Source organism: Dasypus novemcinctus, chromosome 31 (assembly GCF_030445035.2).
Source record: "Dasypus novemcinctus isolate mDasNov1 chromosome 31, mDasNov1.1.hap2, whole genome shotgun sequence".
Classification (NCBI taxonomy): domain Eukaryota; kingdom Metazoa; phylum Chordata; class Mammalia; order Cingulata; family Dasypodidae; genus Dasypus; species Dasypus novemcinctus.
Genome location: NC_080703.1, coordinates 42,607,682 through 42,629,193, shown reverse-complemented (window position 1 = coordinate 42,629,193; position 21,512 = coordinate 42,607,682). Strand labels below are relative to the sequence as shown.

General features: G+C 45.3%; 1 protein-coding gene across 4 annotated transcripts in view; it reads left to right on the top strand.

Annotated features, from left to right (window-relative positions):
• The window catches only part of BTD (biotinidase), a 47,400-nt gene that overhangs the window by 3,799 nt on the left and 22,089 nt on the right, over window positions 1-21,512 (top strand). For 2 of the 4 annotated variants that reach the window (XM_058290662.2, XM_058290666.2), the window contains exon 1: window positions 21,232-21,497. The exons of 1 other annotated variant lie outside the window; for it this stretch is intronic. The gene's annotated coding sequence lies outside the window, so the exon portion shown is untranslated. Of the gene's footprint in view, window positions 1-21,100; window positions 21,159-21,231; window positions 21,498-21,512 lie in introns of those variants that run through there. One more of the 4 variants, XM_058290667.2, reaches the window with a different exon arrangement.

The following is a 21,512-nucleotide window of genomic DNA, read 5'->3' as shown; positions in this document are numbered from 1 at the left end:
TTGAAAATACAGTGAAACCCCCGTGCATCTTTCTCCCATATATACCCTTCCCTGTCCCACAAAAATAAGCACTATCCTGAATTTGGTATTTATAATTCCTGTATCATCCATTCTTCAGGTGATGGATATTTAGGTCATTTTTAACTTTCCAGTATTGTAAACTGTGCTCTAAATCTTCTTGCATGCTTCCTTGTACACATGTGAGAGTTTCTGCATGTGTGGTGTGTGTATCTCTGTATTATCTATTTCTGTCTACATCTGTATATTTATGTATCTACATACCTGTACATCTACATATATATCATCTATGTCTATATCTGCCTATGGCTATATATTTTATCTGGCAAAATCCTGGTTTTATTCAAGATGGTACTGCAGTTTTCATTTCCAAGTCTTCACTGTAGCTGGGATCCTCATGCCAGCCAAAGCCGTTTAAATGGAAGCCAGCAGGCAGGGCTGTGGGGAAAGCCGCCTCTGGCAGGTGCTCCTTTACTCTCCCATGCAGTATGGGCACAGGAGCCTCAGTAGGCACCTTGCCACCACGAGGTGACCCTCAGAATGGAAGCTACACGCTTAGGACAGTAAGGCACAAGGACAAGGATCCTGGGTCCTAGACCTCATGCAGTGTCTACCTTTTTTCTGTATCATCAGAATTTTGTTTTCACTGCAAAATCAACTTCTTTTACTATGCCCTCGAACACTTTAAGTAGCATTGGGATTACCTGCTCCTTTGTAACTAGACAGAAGTCCTTTAGAAACTGGGCCTCATGATTTGAGAATGGAGAATGAGGGGTTTACCCAATTGTTAACTTTACTTCTTTACGATTGTTGGCTTTTTTCAATGTTTTCTTTCACCTTAAGTAAATTTTGGTAAAATCCATTTTCCTAGGAAATTAACCATTTTATCCTCACTTTTGGATTTATCAGTATAGAATTGAATGAGCTTGTTCATTATTCTTTTAATTTCTTCTGTATTTGTAGATACTTTTTCCTTAGTATGCTGATTTTGTATATTTTGTCTCTTTTCTCAATTAGGTTAGCTGAAGGTTTATCTATATTATTGGTGCTTTTTAAAGAATAACCTCTTGGGTTTATTTATTAATTCTGTAATTTTTCTTTTTTTTTTTCAATTCTTGAATTTCCACTTCTTTTTTGTTATTTCCTCCCTTGTTTTCCTATGCATTACACTGTTTCCCTCACCCCACCTACCTTTTGTTCATATTATAATTTCTGTTATCAAAGTTTTTAACTTTTGCACTATGTTCTAGAAACACAACCCTCATATTTATTTTATATTTAAGGCTCACTGCCGGTGCTTTTGCAGTAGTCCTTCCTTTGACTTAGTTGGCAGAAGTTCATCCTCTGTGTTTTTAAAAAGGTCTAGTGAGAATACCACTCCCTGTGTCCTGTACTTTCAAAATTATCTCTGATTTGTGTAATCTACCGTAGTTTGGCTTAGCATAAAACCCTTGCCTCCTAATTTCTTTCCCAAAAGACTATCGTATTTTGTTTTCTGAAGTTTCTCCAAGATGTGTCTAGGGAGCGGATATGGCTCAAGCGACTGAGCCCCTGCTTCCCCGGGAGGTCTGGGTTCCTGCTCAACAAACAAGCAAACAAACAAAAAACCAGCTCGGAGCCGATGCGGCTCGGTGGTTGAGCACCGGCTTCCCACATACGTGGTCCCGGGTTTAGCCCCTGGCTCCAGGACCTCAAAAAAAAAGAAAGATACGTCCAGGTATAAGTTTCTTTCTGTATATCCTAATGTATGGGTTTCTGTATTTCACTGATAAGGGAAAGTCTTTGCCAGTATTCCTTTATATCATATGTGTGTCATTTCTCTATTTCTTCCTTCTGAAATTCCAACTAGAAATACAATAGACCTTGTTTTTCCACCAGGCCTCTTATCCCCTTGTTTCATCTTTTCATCTCTATGTTAAATTCTAAGCAAATTTTTTTTCAGCTTTCACGTTCATGCCATAAAATTGCTTTTGCCACCTCACATCTGCTTTTTTTTCCTACCTGGTTGTACCATCGTCTTTTTGGTGTGTCAGCTGGCTGCGCTGCAGACCGCTCCACACGGATCTGGGACGTCCCAGGGATCGAACCCCAGTCCTCCATGTGGTAAATGGGAGCTGAACTGCTTGAGCCACAGCTGCTTCCCGCAAACCTGCTTTTTAAAATTTACTCATTGAGGTTTTAATTTCACTGACTGTCATCTTCACTTACGGAAGTTCTTCGGGGTACTTTTTCAAATCCATCTGGTTTTATTTAACAGTGCAAGCATATCTCATTTGATTGCACTTCACTTTATTGTGCTTCGCAGATACTGTGCTTTTTATAAGCACAGCCCTGTGTCCAGCAAGTGTATGGCACCATTTGGCCAACAACGTGTTCACGTCGTGTCTCTGTGCCACATTTTGGCAATTCTCTCAATAGTTCAACATTTCTCACTATTATTATATCTGTTACGGTGACCTGTGATCAGCGAGCTTTGGTGTTGCTATGGTAACTGTTTTGGGGCTCCATGCCCGTGTAAGTGCTTGAACTTGCTCAGTGAATGTGTGTTCTGACTGCTCCAGTGACCAGCTGTGCCCTGGTTTCTCTCCTTCCCCTTGGGCCTTCCTATTCCTTGACACACAACAATATTGAAATTAAGCCAGTTAATAACCCCTCTAAGTGTTCAAGTAAAAGAAAGAGTTGTGCATCTCTCGCTTCAAATCAAAAGGTAGAGATAAAACATTGGGTTTAGTGAGGGATGCTGGTTGAAAGACAAGACAGGCCGAAAGCCAGGCCTCTTGCACCAGCTGGCCAAGTTGTGAATGCAAAGGAAAAAGTTCTTGAAGGAAATTTAAAGTGCTCCTCCAGTGGACACACGAATAGTAAGAAAGCAAAACGGCCTTGCTGCGGAAGTGGGGGTTTTAGTGGTCTGAACAGATGAAACCAGCCACAGCCTTCCCTTACGCCCAAGCGCAATCTGGAGTAAAGCCCTCTCTTCAATTCTGTGAAGGCCGAAGAGGTGATGAAGCTGCAAAGAAAAGTCTGAAGCTCGCGGGGGTTGGTCCATGTGTAAGGAAAGACGCTGTCTGTCTAACTGAAAGGTACAAGATAACACAGCAAGTGCTGATGGAGAAGATGCAGCAGGTTATGCAGAAGATCTTGTTTAAGATCATTGATGAAGGTGGTTACGCTGAACGTGTAGGCTAGACAATAGATTTTTTTTTTTTGAGGTGCCAGGGATTGAACCTGGGGTTTCATACTTTCTAATCAGGTGCTCAAACACCGAGCTACGCCCTACCTCAACAAAATTTTTTTTTCAAGAGCAGGATTTATTATGGTACTTTCTGCCTTTTTAAAAAATTTATTGAAGTATATCACTCAGGCGTAAACATACATAAACAAGAAGTGTATAGCAATAGTTGTGAACTTAACAAAACAAACCTACATAGCATCATACGGGACTCTCATACCTCACCCCACACCAATACCTTGCATCGTTGTTAAGTGTTTTAACCTAATGATTAAAGAGCTTTGTCACAATATTACTCCTAACCAAAGTGTTTCCCCCACCCACTGTGTTATTTTTGTTTTTTTTTAAAGTAAAGTCCATAGTTTAGAGTGTTTTTTTTTCTTCTTTATTTTCTTTTAAATGTTACATTCAAAAAATATGAGGTCCGCATATATCCCCACCCCTCCACCCCACTCCGCCCATATCAACCACCTCTCCCATCCTTGTGGCACATTCACTGCACCTGGTGAGTACATTTTGGAGCACTGCTTTTATATCATTTATCGATGAAAATAAGTGTATAGTAGAAGTTGTGAACGTAAAAGCAAACATGCCTAACCTTATACAGGGGTCCCATCCATCAACCCTCCACCAACACCGTGCATTGTCATGAGACATTTGTTACAGATTATGAAAGAATCTTGTCAAAATCTTACTACTAATTATAGTCCTTATCTTATATTTGGTGTATTTTTCCCCCATCCTATTATTATTTTTTAAATATTTTTTTTAATGACGGAAGGTATAAACTTATAAAATAATCATGTACATGGTAGAATTTCCAAACAATATCCATCTATCAACACGTCACATTGTGGTGGAACATTTGTTACAGTTAAAATAATATCATCTGATTGTTACCACGTCCATAGTGTACATTTGGCTCACATTCTCCATATTCATATTATCAACACATTACCTCTTTGGCATAGATGCAAGCATATTGCATTATTACTGCTAACCACATTCCATAGGTCACTCCAGCTGTATTTTTCCCATGCTTCTCCACATTCCCACCACCCTGCAGTAGTGATGTACATTTGCCCTAGTTCACATAGGACACTCTTGCATCTGTCCCATCAACCACAATTCTCATCCACCTCTTGGTTTACTGTGCTATTCAGTTCCTAGATTATTCTCTAGTATTCTGTCAATTGGCATTTACATCCCTAACTACCATTTTCAGCCACATCCCCATTTGTAAACTAGCTGTTACTATTTGTTACCATCCAGTCTATACATTTCCACAGTTTACACTAAAGCTAATTAAAACTTCTACATACATTAAGTGTCAGTAGTCCATCTCAGTCCTTCTCTTATCTCCTTTAAGAATCCACCACCTACCACTAGGACTTGAAGATATTTTCCTACAATTTCTTCTAGAAGCTTTATAGTTCTTTTATATTTAGGTTTTTGGTCCATTTTGAGTTAATTTTTGGATAAGGTGTGAGATAGGAGTCCTCCTTGCTTCTTCTGGCTATGGATATCCAGTTCTTTTGGCCCACTTGTTGAATGGACTGTTCTGCTCCCGCTGTGTGGGTTTGACAGGCTAGTCAAAAATCACTTGACCGTACCTGTGAAAGTCTGTTTCTGAACCATCAGTTTGGTTCCATTGGTCTGTGTGTCTCTCTTTATGCCTGTACCGTGCTGTTTTTACCACTCTAGATAGATAATAAAATTTAAAGTCTGGAGATGAGAGTTTGCTTTTCCTTTTTAAGACATTTCTGGCTGTTCGGGACCCCTTACCCTTTCAAACAAATTTGATAATCGTGTTTTCAATTTTTTAAGAAAATGCTGGTGGAATTTTTATCAGGATTGCATTGAATCTGTACATCAATTTGAGTAGAATTGACATCTTTATATTTAGTTTTCCAATCCATGAGCATGGAATGTTCTTCCAGTTATTTAGGCCTTTTTTGATTTCCTTTAACATTGAGTTGCAGTTTTCTGAATACAAGTGCTTTACATCATTGGTTAAATTTATTCCTATTTTAGTTTTATCTGTCATATTTTATTTTCCCCATTCTTTTGACACTTTTAGTTACTTTTATTGCTATAGTCTTCATTTCTAGACTCTTTTCCAGGCCTTTCTTTCCTGTCTTTGCTTTTCAGGCTCTAGCACACCCTTTAGCATTTCCTGAAAGTCTCATCTCTTGGTTAGACATTCTCTCAATTTCTGTTTATCTGTGAATATTCTAATCTCATCCTCATTTTTGAAAGATAATCTTGCCAGATGTAAGATTCTTGGCTGGAAATTTTTCTCTTGTAGTGTCTTAAATATATCTTCTTGCCTCTATGGTTTCTGGTGAGAAATCAGCACTTAATTTTATTGAGTATCCTTTAGATGTTATGTATTGCTTTTCTCTTGCTGTTCTCAGAATTCTCTCTTTGTCGTTGGCATTTGACACTCTGATTAGTATATGTCTTGGTGCTGGTCTATTCAGATTTTTTCTGAGGGGGGTATATTTTGCTTCTTGGACATCGATATCTATGTTCTTTAATAGGGTTGGGAAATTTTCAACCAATATTTCATCAAGTATTCCTTCTGCCCCTTTTCCCTTCTTTTCTCCTTCTGGGACACCCATGACATGTATGTTTGCTGTCTTTAAGTTCCCTGAGACCTTGTTAAATTTTTTCCATTCTTTTCTTCATCTGTTCTTTTGTATGTTCACTTTCAGAGGTCATTTCTTCAAGTTCACCAATCCTTTCTTCTGCCTCCTCAAATCTACTATTATATGATTTATATAGCTTTTTTAAAATTATTATAATAATAGTTATATAATTATATAGTTATAATAATTGTCATTTTTTAAACTTCATTTATTGAGACTTTTATTCCCATAAGATCCACCGTTTTTCTGTGTATGCTTTCAAATTCTTCTTTCTGTTCATCCAGTGTCTTTTTTTTAATTTTTGTTTTTTGTTTTTGCTTATTTTTTTTCGTCCAGTGTCTTAATATCCTTAATCTCTTTAGCCATCTCATTGAATTTATTAAGGAGATTTGTTTGAACATCTGTGATTGGTTGTCTCAACTCCTTCATGTCATCTGGAGGGTTATCTTGTTCCTTTAACTGGGCCATAGCTTCCTGTTTCTTGGTGTGGATTGTAATTTTTTGTTGGTGTCTTGGCATCTGGCTTACTAGAGTATTTATTGTGGATGCAGTTTTTCTTTTTAGTTTAGGGCTTCCTGCCCTTTCTGCCTTGCTGGTTGTGCAGTAGGAGCTAAGGATGTAGTTGGTGCTGTAAGCTGTGGAGGCTCAAGCTGCCCTCATTGCCCCAGGGACTGATGAAGCTTCTCCCAACTTTCTCCTTTGCCAAGGGTAGGACTGAGTCATGGCTCTGTGGAATAATCCAAGTCATGCCGTCCTAGACTGTAGTCGCCCAGAGAGACTGACGAAGCTTCACACCCCTTTCTCCCCTGCCTGGCGTGGGGATGGAGCTGCAGGTGTGGGCAGTAGTCTATGCAGTGCAGGTCCAAGATGACTGCAGTTGCCCCGGTTGACTTCCGATTTTCAGTCTGTGCCAGCCAAAGATACCTGCCGTTACCTGGATGGGCTGGTGCAGGGCCTGCCAGCCTCCTCCCTGCCAGAGGCGGGGCTGAAGCCTAGGCTAGGGCTGCAGGCCGATCTGCGATACTGGTTCCTACCGTCTCTGTGATTTTTGGTCCTGGCTTCCCCTCAGACTGGGGGTGGAGTCTAAATGGTGGCCACCAGCCTCTTTCCAACTTGGACAGATTCACACCCTAGCTGTTCCTAGGGTTATACCTTAGCCAGCAGAGTCTACTAAACTGTAGCCAAAATCAGTGGCCAACCGTCCTCTCCTCCTGTTTTTGGGAAAGGCAGTGTCCAATTCCAGCCACAGAATAGCTCCTGGGGCAGCTCGCACTGCCGAAGTAGTGCAATCACCGGCCTCCGCTGCTTGGTGGTAATTTCCCAGAGAGGCTCGCGCAGGTCCCCCAGCTTCCTCCCTCCCAGAGGTGGGGCTGCGGCATATGCTAGAGCTGCAGTCTGATCTGGATGGAAAGAACCCAGTTCCCACCAGCACTGTGATTTTCAGTCTGCCTCGCTGTCCCCCGAGCCAGGCGCAGAGTTAAGATGGTGGCTACTGGCCTCTTTTTACTTGGACAGGCTCAAACTTTAGCTGTTCTCAGGATTATACTTTAGCCCACTGAATTTACTCATCAATAGCTGAAGTTGGTACCTGACTGTCTCTGTTTTTGGGAAGTGGAGCTTTCAATTCCAGCCACAGAACAGCTCCCGAGACAGCTTGTGCTTCCAGTGGAGGATGGGCACCGGCCTCCGGGGCATGGAGCGCTCTACTTAAAAAGTTTCTCTGCAGATGGGCAGTCTCCTCCTTTCATTACTTTAAGGATGCTGAAGGATGCTCTTTTGGTCTCCTGGAGCCCCAAACAGGTGCTTCAGCCAGCTCCAGAGAGCTCTGGGTGTTTACTAACTGCCCTGCAGCAGGAGCTGACTCTAGGAGCTCCTTACTCCACTGCCATGTTGCTGGTTGGTCAACGGATTTTTGATGTAGATGAAACAGCCTTCTTTTGGAAGAAGATGCCTCCTAGGACTTTGATAGCTGGAGAGGAGAAGTCAGCGCCTGGCTTCAGAGCTTCAGAGGACAGGCTGACTCGTCTGTTAGGGGCACGTAGCTGGTGACTTGAGGTTGAAGCCAGTGTTCATTTACCATTCTGAAAACCCTGCGACCCTGAAGATGGTGCTAAATCTACTCTGCCTCTGCTCTCAATGGAGAAACAAAACCTGGGTGACAGCACCTCTGTTTATGACATGGTTTACTGAATATGTTTAAGCCTACTGTTGAGACCTGCTGCTCAGGAAGAAAGATTCCCTTCAAAATGTGACTGCTTAGTGACAGCTCACCTGGTTATCCAAGAGCTCTGGTGGAGATGTGTAATGGGATTAATGTTGTTTACGTGCCTGCTAACACAACATCCATTCCATAGCCCATCGATAAAGGAGTTACTCTAGACTTTCAAATCCTGCTATTTAAGAAATATATTCCATAGGTTACAGCTGCCGTAGATAGAGATTCCTGTGCTGGATTCATCATTCTAGATGCCATTAAGAACATTCATGATTCATGAGAGGAGGTCAAAATATCAACATTCACAGCAATTTGGAAGAAGTTGATTCCAGCACTCATGAATGATTTTGAGGGGTTCAAGATTTCGGTGGAGGAAGATGTGGTGGAAATAGCAGGAGAACTAGAATTAGAAGTGGGGCCTAAATATGTACCTGAATGTCACAATCTCGTGATAAACTTGGAACGGACGGGGAGTTTCTTCTTCTGGATGAGCAAAGAAAGTGGTTTCTTCAAATAGAATCTACTCCTAGTGAAAATGTTGTGATCATTGTTAAAAGACAACAAAATATTTAGAATATTATGTTAACTTGGTTAGAGCAGTGGCAGGGTTCTTCCATTTGAAAGAAGTTCTATCGTGGGTAAAATGCCATCGGACAACATCACATGCTACAGAGAAATCTTTTGTGAAAAAAAGAGTCAATCAATGCAGGAAGCTCCACTGCCTATTTCAAGAAATTGCCACAGACACCCCAACCTTCAGCAGCCACTTGCATGATCAGCCAGCAGCCATCACCACCAGGGGAGACCACCAGCGAAACGGTGGGCTCGCTGGAGGCTCAGGGGAGGCTTAGCATTTTTCAGCAATAAAGCATTTTTAAATTGAGATACGTACATTGTATTTTTTTAGACAATGCTGTTGCACACCTAATAGACTATAATATAGCATAAACATAACTCTTATATGCACTGAGAAGCCAAAAAACTCACGTAACTTGCTTCATTGAGGTAGTCGGGAACCAAACCCACGATAGCTGCAGGGCCTGCACGCGTCTTGTTCCTTCATCCAGTGTTAGATTCCACTGCGTGCTTTCCTAACTATCTGAACCGTACGTATTTGGTCATGTGGCTCTGAATTTCCTGTATTCTCTTGGCTCTCTTCCACGATAGCTTGTGTTCGTGTGTGCTTTGTAATTCTGAACTGTGCTCAGGTTCACTGGGGCCCTAAGTGCGGGGCTCCTGAGCGGCCTGGGTTGTAGGTGAATCAGTTCCTACGGAAAGGATGTGGATTGGCTTTTTCAGGCATCTCAGGACTATGAAACATGCAGGACCACTTGGTGTTAATTTCTTGGCTGGGGGTTTCCTGGGCCTTGTGTGTTACGTGAATTCGAATCTGAACCTGCATAAGGAAGCACCCTTGGTTATGACTTCCTGGGGGATACTTCTTTTTTTTTTCCCAGTCAGTGCCCAAGGCCAGGCATAAGAGCTTCTTGGTCAGTTACTCTCTCTGGCAGGGAGGTGTTTGTTGTTGGTTTTTGCCGCCCTGCCTTTGCGAGATGGTGCAGCCCTCTGAGAATCCTAGCTCTGTGTGCAGGCCTCACTCCAGGTCTGCCTTGTGTGAGCCCCAGATGCTGTCTTCTTCCACCCTGATGGCCACTGAGATGTCAGCCCTCGGGGTTGTCTGGGGACATAAATGTCACCTGAAAGGAAACGAGAGAATGATCTAGGGTATGTATAACATAAGGATTTAGGTGATGGATGAAGAGTGTGGTTAATAGTATAAATACAAGAATGTGCTTTCACTAAGTGTTAAGAGTATGCTGATATATAGGAAAATTACAACTAATGTAACTTACGGACGATAGTTAACGGTAGCAAAGTAATATTTTTGCAGCAATGACAAAGAAGATACTAGATCGATTCTAAGAGACAAGTATAGAGAGGTATGGGGGTATGGGAGTTTTCCTTTTGAAGTAATGAGAACGTTCTAAAGTTGACTGAGGTGATGACAGCACAACTCTGTGATGAAACTGAGAGCGACTGAGTAAGAGTGTATGCACTTTGAATGGCTTGTACAACACATGATGCTGTGCAGCACAGGGAATCCAGTGGTGGAAGACGGACTGCGCTAAACACAACAAACATGAGAACATTCTCTCGTGAACTGTGACAAATGTGTAACATTAATACAGGGTGTTAATAATTGGGTGGGTTGGGGGAAAAATGCACCAAATGTAAAATACGAAATATACTTAGTAGTCATATTTTGAAGATGCACTCTCACAGTTTGTCACAAAAGTTTCACAACAATGCAAGGTGTTTATACTGATATGTATGTTTGTTTTGTAAGTTAACAACTTTTACTGCACACTTAGTTTTTAGTTCATGTATAAATGATATACTTCAATACAGTTTTATTTTTAAGAAATGTAAACCCCTTGGGTATCAAGACTAGGAAATGCCCCAGTACCAACCTTATCATTCTTGTTTTCAGCTATTTAATTATTTTTCCTTATGTTTTTCATTTATTAGAAAAACTTTAACATTTAGGAAAACATTTTAAATCCCCATAAAATGGCCTTTCCCATTTTCACTCATCCATGTTCTTTTCCAGTATTTGGTCACTTGCATACATATTTTACTTAGCCATAATCATAGTAAATATAGAGAATTTTCATTATATGTTTGCCTGGCACTTTCTAAACATTCACTTATTAGAATCTTCATAATTTTTTAGATTTTTGTCTAATATTCCACCTGGCAATATATATTAATTTTAATAATTGTCTGTCTTCCTATTAGATATTGCTTGTTCTAGCTTTCATCTATTGGGACTCATTCTTCAGTTTTAACTAACTGGTTTCCACTTATTGAACACTAAGCACTTTATATCAGATATTTTTATTTACAGTATTTAGAGGACAAAATTGAAACTTGGGTACGTTGAATAACTTACTTAGGGTTATATAACTAGTAAGTGTCAGAGCCAGAATTTCGACTCAAATATGCCTAACTTGAAAGGTCATTGTCTTTGTCTCTGTGGTATGCTATCATTTCAGCAAATAACTTTTCTCTTCTTTTGAATGACTTCTTAAGATAAAGTCCCAGAAGTAGACTATTTTGTAACTCATAATATGAATTTTCAAACTTGTTTTTACCAGTAAGACATTACTTTTCATTCCTGCTTTACTAGTTTGCCAATATCTTAGGTTTGTTTATGTTTTTTCAAATTTAATATTTTTGAATGGTACTAGTTTCAATTTTTATTTTGTGTATTACTTGTAATTCAGAGCCTTTCAAAATATTTGTTTTCTTCCTGTTTAAATCTGTTCTTGTTCATTAACTGTTTACAAATGTCTTGATATTTATATTTCACATGTAAATTTTGTCAATCTGTTTTTCCTATTATTGCAACTGCTTTAAATTTTAGAAAGGTATTTCATCAAACATCTGATGCCCAGCTGTAGTTTATGATAGTTTTCCTAACATTCAGTATTGGGTCTCCAAGCACTCGGTGATGTTGCAGCCACCACTTGGTGTCCATGAGACACTTAATCATTGCAGAATCCTTTACGCTGCCCACAGTTCTGAGTATCTTTCTGGAAATGTTTGACGCGTAGTTACAGCATCGCATCTCCCATGTCTTGATGTATATCGGGTTTCCAGCCTTCAGGTTCTCGTTTCCTGTAAGCTGGTTGTTCTAGTGACTCTAATTTGAGTGGATCCGAAGAGCAAATGAAGGAGAACAACAGTTCTTAGCTGGTGCGTTGAGCTTCGTTTCAGAGAATCTGATGAATCAAGAGAATCAAGAAGTAAAGCCCAGCTGGAGCCCAAGTCTTCACCAAGGGCAGAGCCGCTGGAGAGCCTCCACGTCTCTCCTGGGACTGCACCACAGTGGAAGAAGCCGCCTCTCTCTGCCCTTCCTTGCTGTCTCGTCGAGGTCTCTGGGCACTAGTTTAAAACTTCCTTCCTAGGCAATTCATGTTTTTAATCTTTGACAAAAATTTTATTAGGTAAGTTGTGAGCTTAGAAAACAAGCATGCATAACGTGCAGGATTTCCGTACATCACCCCTCCATCAGCACCTTGCATTGTTATGAACATTTGTTACAGATTACGAAAGAACATCATCAGACTATTATCACTGATTGTGGTCCATGGCTTACATTTGGTATGTTTTCCCATACACCCTGTGGCTGTTTGATATTATTTATGAATTCCAGAAAGAGACACAGATTATGTTTGTAAACTGGTCTGTTCCTCCTGGTGTGATCCCCTTTGGCTGTATTAGATTCAGTTGAGATGTCTGATTAAATTATGTTACGATTTGGGCTTTGATTCGACCACATCAGTAGGGTGAAACTCAGTTTAAGTCCCCACCCCCTCGGAGGGCTGCATAAATGGACACTCACAGAAGAAGACACACAGAAGAAGGCACAGGAAGAAAGGGAGCTCCACAGACACAGTAGAGGAGAGAACGTGGTCGTTTCAGTCCTGCCACGTGACAGAAGGGAGAAGGCTCAAACAGCTAAGCCTTGGGGAGAGCTGAGCCATTCACCTGGCAGTTTGCAGCTGAAGAGAGCAGAGCCCTGAGCAGCTGAGAAGGCACGGAAAGAAACAAGCCCTGCACCCTAGAGCTGGGAACAGAAGAAGCTGGGCCAAAGAGCCTTAAGAGGACGAGGAAGGCTGAACCCCTGTGGAGACCGGCAGCCTTTTTGCTTCAAAATATGGCAACTGACTTTGGGTGAGGAAGTTCCTCTTACGGTACCTTGTGTTGGACTCTTTAGGGCCTGGTGACTGTAAGCTTCTAACCTAAATAAACACCCTTTATAAAGTCAACAGAGTTCTGATACCTTGCATCAGCACCCCTTTGGCTGACTAATACATACCCCAGCTGTTAACACCATGTATTGGTATTGTCCGTTTGTTGTGGTTCATGAGAGAGCACTCTCCTGTGTGTACCGTTGACCAGAGTCTGTCTTCCACCACATGGTTCCCCTGCCTTGTACATTCTATCCAAAATGTATACTCAGTGCTCAGCAATTGATTTTTGACCATCAAGGTTTTCTTTTAACTTTCCTGCAAAATCAGACATGCTTTTTTAATTTTTTACTATATTTTTTATTTATTTTTAAAAGTGACTTAGATTACATAAATTTTACATTAAAAATTTTGTGGGATTCCCACATGCCGCACTCCCCACGCCTCCCACTTTTCCCATGTTAACAACTTTCATTAGAGTGGTACACTCATTGCAATTGATGAACACATTTGGAGCACTGCCACACAGCGTGGATTATAGTTTACATTGTAGTTCATACTCTCTCCCACTCCATTCTGTAGATTATGGCAGGATGTATAACGTCCTGTATCTGTCTTTGCAGTGTCATAAAGGACAGCTCCAAGTCCTGAAAATGCCCCCACATCACACCTCTTCTTCCCTCTCCCTGCCTTCAGCTCCTCCCGTGGCCACTGCCTCCACATCAATGATACAATCCATTGCTAGAATCACAGTAAGTCTATAGTAGAGTAGTCCATAGTTCATTCCCCAGTCCTGATCAGATATGCTTTCGAGAAGACATCTGTTAGTTTTGCAGAATATCATTAGAAGATTTTTCAGATGTTCCAGTCTGTCATGTTGTCCCTGCTATATTGTTTTAAAATCAGGACCTTTGTTTAAACAAATGAAAACCACTAACAATGTGATCGATTCTACATTGGTGTTCCTTTTATGGTTAAGAAAAGCACTGAGTCCTTCCACTGACCTGTATCAAATTGTTAGTGGAGGGTTCTCTCCCCTGTAGTTTGAGTGTTTAAATACTTTTTTTTCTGGTCATTTTCACTACATGTGGTGGGAGTGTGTTGCAGTCGGCCCCGTAACATCAGTGCTGTTGGAGAGGACCCGGGAAACAGGTGCTGTTTCTCACTCGTATCGTGCTGGGAAATGAGGAAAGACGGGAGCAGAAAGTGGGATAGGGATGACTTTATCTTCTTGTCTGAGTGGGACCCTAGACCAGGGTCTGGTTAGTTCCTAGACCAGCAGCTGGGAGCTGGTGAGATGCAAATCCTCGGGCCCATCGCAGACCCTCTAAATCAAAACCTCGGCGTGGGACTCGGTGACCTGTGTGTTGAGAAGCCGTCCGTCGGCTGACCGCTGGCCCGGGCAGGTCTGAGAATCCCTGCGCTGGTCCGAACACTTAGAATCTCCCCTGGAGTGCGAGCTTTGATTTCCATTGATTTCTCCTGCAGCTGCTTTGAAGATTCTGGGGTGGTCTTGGAAGGACTGACCCAGTTCATCAACACGTGCTAGGAGGGCCGCGCCGGGAGCCGAGAGGGCTGGTTTCCAGTCTCATTTTCACGACTCACTGGTCTCGGAGTCTCCCCCCATCAGGAAAATTGAGTTTTACATCTGCTTTATGGGGCAGGAAGGTCAAATGAATCACGGAAGTCAGAAAGGTTTGAAAATGTTAGCGTGTTACATGCGAAGCGCAGTGTGTCTTTGTTGGAAGTTTTGTCCCTGGAGTCCAGTGCTCAGCCAGCTTTCCCCAGTACAGCGCTGTGCGTCACAGTACGGATGCCCCGTGGCACTTTATGCATCGAGTCAGATTGTACAGCATTCAGGACTGTAAGGTAAGAAGCTGCAACAAGTTGAGAACTCATGAGTAGGAAGGTGCAGCAGGGCACGGGAGCATGGCAGATAAACGGGTCTCATGAAACCCTTAGATCCAGTTTTTCTGATGCTTCCCCTGTAAAGGAGACAGATGAGGTGTTAGAGGTGGAAAGGAGCAGGAAAGAAGCTGGCCTTGCCTTCCTGCTGCCCTTGAATCTCGCTGCCTCATACAGACGCCCTTTCGGGCTCGTGATCCTCAGCGTGTCCACACGGGGGCAGTAGGAAGCCTGTGGCATCCACCTTGGCTGGCGCTGTCTAAATACCATGTTCAAAAAAGCCTTAGTACATGAAACATCCGGAAGTTTTATTGGACTTAAATTATGAAGATGCTTTCCCATTTGAGGAAAAGAAAGGTGACTTATATTTAGAGTGAAGTGCCAAGATCCCTGCTCATTTAGTTTCCTAAAATAAATTATCCTAGTCAACAGAGCAGAAATTGACCCTGATCCAAGGCGTTCTCTCTTTTTTTAAAGACAATAGTTGAACTATTAGGAACTGATTTTACAGCTTACCAGTTCAACTAAGATGATTTATTCCTTCTTCCTTGTGAGTTCAGCCTTGAATTTTGATGTCGTCATCAGTTGCCACTTGGAAGTGCTTGCACTTGACATTTTCAGCTGAGACATTGAAAAGTATTATTGGTGAAGATCAGGATGGGAGGGTGAGAAGCTTCAAAGCTCTGTCCCCCCACAGAAGCTTCGAGCAACCAACAGGAAGTAGCAGAAGCATCTTTCTCAAAGTTCCAGGAAACAGTTAAAGGACTATAGTAAGAGAATAAGCACCAAATCAAGAAAAGACTGCTCAGAAGTGGTAGGATGAGGAGCAGATGTAGCTCAAGTGGTTGAGCGCCTGCTTCCCATGTATGAGGTCCCGGGTTCAATCCCTGGTACCTCCTGAAAACAAATCAACGAACAAACCAGCTCACACTGGAGAGCGGATGTAGGTCAGTGGTTGAGCGCCTGCTTCACATGTGCAGGTCCTGGGTTCAATCCCTGGTACGCCCTGAACAAAGGTGTTTGGGCCCCATGGCACCCTGGCTGGCCCCTCCTCAGCCCGACTGGCTCTGCGGAGCTGCCCACGTTCCGGGGAGGAGCCCTGGTCCTGGCTCTCGAGGGAGCAGAGTGACCCTGTGCACGCTGGGAGCGTGTCTGCTTGGCCCAGTCTGGGGGTGGTAGCCTGGGGGACTCGCCGTCCCGGAACTCGTCCTGCACGTGGAGAGCAGTTCGGGGAGCCTCCTCCAGAAGCTGTGGAGAGCAGTCGCAGAGGACCGCTGACCGTGAGCACACGGCGCAGTGCCCGAGACGGCGGTCCTGGAGAAGGGGCGCTCATACCCGTGTAGGCAGGCTGAGAAAGGTGTTTCCTTTCTTTCCTTCTTCCTTTTTTTTAAAAACTTGTTAGTTCCTGGCATTCATGACACTAGCTGGATACAAGCTTAAAGAACAGGTGCCTCACAGTGTGAATTCCAGTGATAGTGCATTAAAATATATAAAAATGTCTAGGTTTCAACAAAAGATTACAATACATGCAAAGAAACAGGAAGCAGTGGCGCAGGCAAAGAGAAGATTAAGGCACTAGAACCCATATTTGAGAAGGATTGAACCTGGGACATTCCAGACAAAGACTTAAAAAACGGCCCTAAAAATACACTCAAAGAACTAAAGGAAAACAGGACAACAATAGATGAACACAAAGAACATATCAATACTAAACCGCCTCTTGATGTAGAGGGGGACTGGACATAGCCACCCCAGGCCCACAGGATGGAGGAATAGAGTGTGGATTAGAGTGGACTTACTGGTGTTCTGCTGGGGAACTGTTGTGATTAGTAAGGGAAGAAACTGTAGCAGTGATGTGGAGAGGGTGGCAATGGTGGCTGCTGGTGGTTGGGAGAGGGAAGAAGAGATATGGTGTGGGGGCATTTTCAGGATTTAGAGTTGTCCCAGGTGGGCTGCAGGAATGGATGCTGGACATTGTGTGTCCTGTCGTGGCCCACTGGGTAGACTGGGGGAGAGTGTGGACTACAGTGTGGACCACTGTCCATGTGCTGCAGTGGTACTCCAGAATGTATTCACCAGGTGTATTTGCCGGTGTAGAGTGGATGTGCCACAATGATGGAAGAGGTTGTTGATGTGGGAGGGGTGGCGTGGGTGGGGTGGGGGATATATAGGGACCTCATATTTTTTTAATGTAACATTTAAAAGAAAGAAAAAATATAAGCAAAAAAAAAAAACAAAAACAAACATATCAATAGAGAGATGGAAATTATGAAAAGGAACCAAACAGAACTGAAGTCCCCAGTGTCAGAAATTAAAAATTCCCTAGAGGGGTCAACAGTAGATTGCAGCTAGTAGAAGAAAGAATCAGAGAACTTGAAGATACGACTATTGAAATCATCCAGGCTGAAGAGAAAAATATAAAAAAGTGGATAGAGCTGCAGGAACCTGTGGGAACCGTCAAGTATACCAATATAGTAATATCTATTGTGAAAGTCCCAGAAGCAGAAAAAAGAAAGGGGCAGAGGGAACCTCCAGAGAAATAATGGCTGAAAATTTCCCAAAGTTAAAAAGAGACATGAATGTACACATCCAAGATGCTCAGTAAATCCCAAACAGGATAAACCCTATAGGCCCCAAGATTCAGTGCTGATTTCTCACTGGAAACCATGGAGGCAAGAAGGCAGCAGGAAGACATGTTTAAAGTGTTGAAAGGAAAAACTTGACAATCAAGAATTCTGCATGCAGCAAAACTGTCTTTCAGAAATGAGGGGGCATTAAGACATTTCTAGATAAACAGAAGCTGAGGGAGCTCATCACCACTATACCAGCTCTACAAGAAATGCCGAAGAGAGTTCTGCAGGTTTAGAGGAAAGGACAGGGAAGCGGACTTGGCCCAGTGGTCAGGGCGTCCGTCTACCACATGGGAGGTCCGCGGTTCAAACCCCGGGCCTGCTTGACCCGTGTGGAGCTGGCCCATGTGCAGTGCTGATGCGCACAAGGAGCGCCCTGCCACACAGGGGTGTCCCCACGTAGGGGAGCCCCACGTGCAAGGAGTGCGCCCCGTAAGGAGAGCCACCCAGTGCAAAAGAAAGTGCAGCCTGCCCAGGAATGGCACCACACACACGGAGAGCTGACACACCAAGATGACGCAGCAAAAAGAAACACAGATTCCCGTGCCGCTGACAACAACAGAAGCAGACAAAGAAGATGCAGCAAATAGACACAGAGAACAAACAACCAGGAGGGGGGGGTAGATAATAAATAAATAAACAAATAAATCTTTAAAAAATAATAATAAAGGAAAGGACAGTAGACAACAGATTGTAGCCACATGAAGAATTAAGATCTCCATTGAGGATAACAATATGGGTAAATAAAAATACCAGTACTCTTGTATTTTTTATTTGTAAGTCCGCTTTTTGCTTCATATAGGATCTAAAAGGGACATGTATAAAATGTAATGACAAATCAATGGTTTTGGATTCATAACAGATAAATATGTGATTTGTGGCAAAAGCTACCTAAAGGTGGGGGGAGAGAAGGGTATAGGACCGTAGTTTTTATATGCTGTGGAGTTAAGGTGGCATCTAAACAAATGAAATAGATACAGGAGATTTAAGCCCCATGGTGCCCATAGAGAAAACATCAGAGAATATTTAAACTCATCGAGACAGAAAGCAGAGTACAGATTACCAGGGGTAGTGGAAGAGGCAATGGGGAATTAATGCAAATGGCAGGTTTACTTGGAGTGAAGAGAAAGTTCTAGTAGTGGGTGAGGGTGAGTAACCCCACCGACTAATGCGAATGTGATTAGCCCCACTGAATGGTGTGCTTGGGAGGGGCTGGGATGGGAGACTTACGCAGTATATATGTTTTGTAAGTTAAAAAAGGATGATAAACTAAAGAAATAATGAGAATTAGATGATCCTGGATAGGATCTAAGACTGGAAAAGAAAAGACTCAAAAGGACATTATTTGGATGTAAGAAAAAAACTGAACTACGGACTGTAAGCTTCATATCGATGTTAAATTCCGTGGGACTTGATTACTGCCCTCCAGTGCCTGGTAAGTGAATCTCCTTACTTGGAGGGAAAATATCATGTGTCCAGGGAGTACTGTGTGTGCAGCTTGCTCTCCAGTGTCCAGGAAATGGGCGGATGGGAAGAATGAAAGAAAGAAAGAGAAAAGAAAGAGGAAGGCAGGGAGGAAAGTAGTGGTGCGGCCAGGGCTGCGGTGTTGAGAGCGTGGGTCTGTGTATCTTGGGGGGGCGCATGTTGGAATTCTGTACGGGGTTTGTGTGTTTTGCAAATGTCCTCTAAGTTTGAAAATTTTCAAAAATAAAAAGGTGTAAAAATACTGGTGAATGGTGTGAAAGCAGCTGTCCAAGCTGGAACCTCCGTGGAGCCCTTGGTACCAGGGCCAGTCGAGCCAGAGCGCGTGACCAACGTAAGCAGGAGAACCGGACAGCAGGCAATTGGAAGACTTGTGGGGGGATAAAACGTCCCTTTTGGGATTTCTTTAAATTCAGATTATGTGATTTAGGTGGAGCTGGGCAATTTTTCTCCTCCCAATGTAGAAGAACTTGGACGGGGAATTCAGAATTCAGGGGCTGGGTTTAAGCTCTTGGGGGTGCTGTTTCTCTTGGCGCTCTGTCAGTCATAGGGAGAACACGCCGCGCCGATGCTTGGCCACTGGGGTCCCAGGGGCCTGGGTCTCGCCACCTCTGCCCAGCCGTGGCCTGTCCCCCTCCCTGACAAGTAGAAAGCGGCAGGAGCATTGCAGGAGAGCGCAGGCCCACTCCTTTTCCTTACGGAAGGCTGTTGAATGGTTTAGGACTCGGTGCGCTCTGGCTCTGGTGCTTTTCAAAAAAGGCAGCTTTTTTCATGTTTGAAAAAAATAGATTTGCTCTAGAGACCCCCACAATGATGAGTAGGCAGCAAAGAGCCCTGCGAAAGGTATCACAGAGGGCCTGCTTGGCTGCCCAAGACCCCCGGCCGCCCCCCGCCCTGAGCCCCCAGTGCTGAGTGTGGGGCGGCCGGGACCCCCAGTGCTGAGTGTGGGGCGGCGGGGATCCCCAGTGCTGAGTGCGGGGCAATGGGGACCCCCCAGTGCTGAGTGTGGGGCGGCCGGGACCCCCAGCTGAGTGCAGAGAGGCCAGGACCCCCCAGCTGAGTGAGGGGTGACGGGGACCCCCCCAATACTGAGTGTGGGGTGACAGGGACCCCCCAGTGCTGAGTGCAGGGTGTTGGGGACCCCCAGTGCTGAGTGTGGGGCGGCCGGGACCCCCAGCTGAGTGCAGAGAGGCCAGGACCCCCCAGCTCAGTGCGGGGTGACGGGGACCCCCCAATGCTGAGTGCGGGGCGGCGGGGACCCTCCAGCTGAGTGTGGGGCGGCGGGGACTCTCCAGCTGAGTGTGGGGCGGTGGGGACCCCCAGTGCTGAGTGTGGGGCTGTGGGGACCCTCCAGCCCTGAGTGTGGGGCGGCGGGGACCCCCAGCTGAATGCAGAGAGGCCGGGACCCCCCATTGCTGAGTGTGGGTGGCGGGGACCCCCCAGCGGAGTGAAATCAGTGCCCTGCCCCCGAGCTCCCGGCGGTGGGGAGGCCAGGCCTGGGGCAGAGGCCACCCCCTTCCCCATGCTCCCCCAGCCCAGGCCCATTCTGGGGGCTCAGCGGCCGTGAGGGCCGCGGCCACCCGCAGGCCCCCGCCTCTTCGAGGAGGCCCGGGCAGGGGAGGGCACAGCAGGCCGAGCTGGTGGGGCCGCCTGTCCTCGGTCGTCTGCCCTGGGCCGGGGACAGCCAGCGGGGCCAGCGCTGGGGAAGGGGCTCGCGGGTGCTGGAGGGGGCCGCAGGGGCCTGCGGATAGGGGAGGCGCAGCCCTGGGGCCTCTGGGGCCTGTGCTGGAGGGCGCGGGGGGCCTGTCCTGGGGCGGGGCCGGGTGGGAAGAGGGCGCCCGGGCCCTCCAGGGCAGGGTGGGGGAGCACCCTTGGTGCCCGGGAGCCCCTGCCCCGCTGGCCTGGCCTTCCCCCCACCTGGAAGTGTGGTCGGAGGCGCCGGGGTGGGACCGGACCCCACCTGTGGGAGGCAGGCGCTCAGCCACGGCGCCGCAGCCGCGCCCCTCGAGTGAAATGGATGTCCATCTCTGCGAGGGTCTTACTGGAACACCTCCGTAATCAACCCTGCTTTTATTGCAAAAAACCTCATAGCGTGGCGAGGGAGGAAATGCAGCTAGTTACCAAGAAGAACCGTTTGGCAGAGTAGAGAACACCCTGTGGCCACGCCCGGGGGTGGCCTTGTCCCCACCGTGCCGTGGGCAGATTTCCACCCAGTGTAGACCGTGGCTGCTTCTCCCCTTGGAGCAAAAGGAGCTGGTGGCCAGGACGCAGGTCTGCGCAGCATTCGTGCCGGCGGCCGAGAGGCAGGGGCTGCTGGGGGCTCCTGGGGGGCCTCTGGGGGACTTCTGTAGGGGCCTCTTCAGGGGGCCTCTGGGGGGCTTCTGGGGGCCCTCTGGGGGGCAGATCGAGGACCCAGGTGCTGCTCCAAAGGTCGCCCCAGCTCCTCTCCCCGCCCCGTCGGTCGCCTCCTGTCCACCGCCCGCGCTGCCGGCCTGGTGCAAGGACCTTGGCCTTTGCTCTGCTTGGAAAGGGGCGTCACTGCAGCTTTTGAGCGGGGGGGTGCCCTGAGCTGACCCTGCGCCGCTGGGGCTCCCCCGCTGCTCTGAAGAGGTAGGCTGGGCGAGG